The following is a 740-nucleotide window of genomic DNA, read 5'->3' as shown; positions in this document are numbered from 1 at the left end:
AGTTCTTGTAGGGTGGTGATGACTTCCGACACCTGTGAAGTATAAACCAGAAAATATTTAAACGTTTAATGAATGCTTCCATTGTCATTGATTTACAAATATTGCCTGATAATATTACATTTAAAGTTTAAGGAATTAAATAACAATTTAAAATAAAGAAATACATTTAAAAAATAATCAATAAACAAAGCAGTTGCTACTTTAATAATAAAAGGCTAAACGCTGTATTCAGGATTTTACCTTTTCTTTAAACAGCAGTACATCAGTCCGACGATGATTCCCAGTAATAAAACTACACCACAGCTAATTCCAATGACTTCTTCAGGACTAGACAATTGTTGGGTGTCCAAAATAACATGTTCACAGCGCACACCGCTGTACATTTTGTCACACCTAAAGACAGCAGAAATCACATTTGTTAGGAAGGTCTTGGAATCCATCGTCTAAAGACCCTATGAAACGGCCTGTTGACTCTAGTTATTTTTCCATATGTTGATTCCTTGTGAAACAGGAAATTTGGGTGTGACATATCTAAGAGATCATCCCATTTTGTAAACATCCACAAGGCTTTATTCACATCACAGCCACAACCCAAACGTTGCAACTTGCTAGTCTGCTAATCAAACAAACATGAACTAGATAATCAAGACCTGATCAGTGTCAACTGATTGATGGGATCTTTAATGTATCGAGTTGTTTTTAGTGGCTGGTCTCACCGGCAGATGGGGGTGTGCAGGTCG

At 36.5% G+C, this 740-nt stretch overlaps 1 long non-coding RNA gene across 1 annotated transcript; it reads right to left on the bottom strand.

Annotated features, from left to right (window-relative positions):
* On the bottom strand, window positions 1-740 carry LOC107682403 (uncharacterized). The gene is made up of 3 exons (XR_001633480.1): window positions 717-740; window positions 241-393; window positions 1-32 (listed from the first exon to the last, which is right to left on the bottom strand). It is a non-coding gene; the product is annotated as an uncharacterized LOC107682403 (long non-coding RNA).

Source organism: Sinocyclocheilus anshuiensis, unplaced genomic scaffold (genome assembly GCF_001515605.1).
Source record: "Sinocyclocheilus anshuiensis isolate Anshui unplaced genomic scaffold, SAMN03320099.WGS_v1.1 C32166559, whole genome shotgun sequence".
NCBI lineage: Eukaryota > Metazoa > Chordata > Actinopteri > Cypriniformes > Cyprinidae > Sinocyclocheilus > Sinocyclocheilus anshuiensis.
The sequence above is the reverse complement of the archived record's forward strand: the minus strand, read 5'-3'. Positions and strand labels throughout refer to the sequence as shown.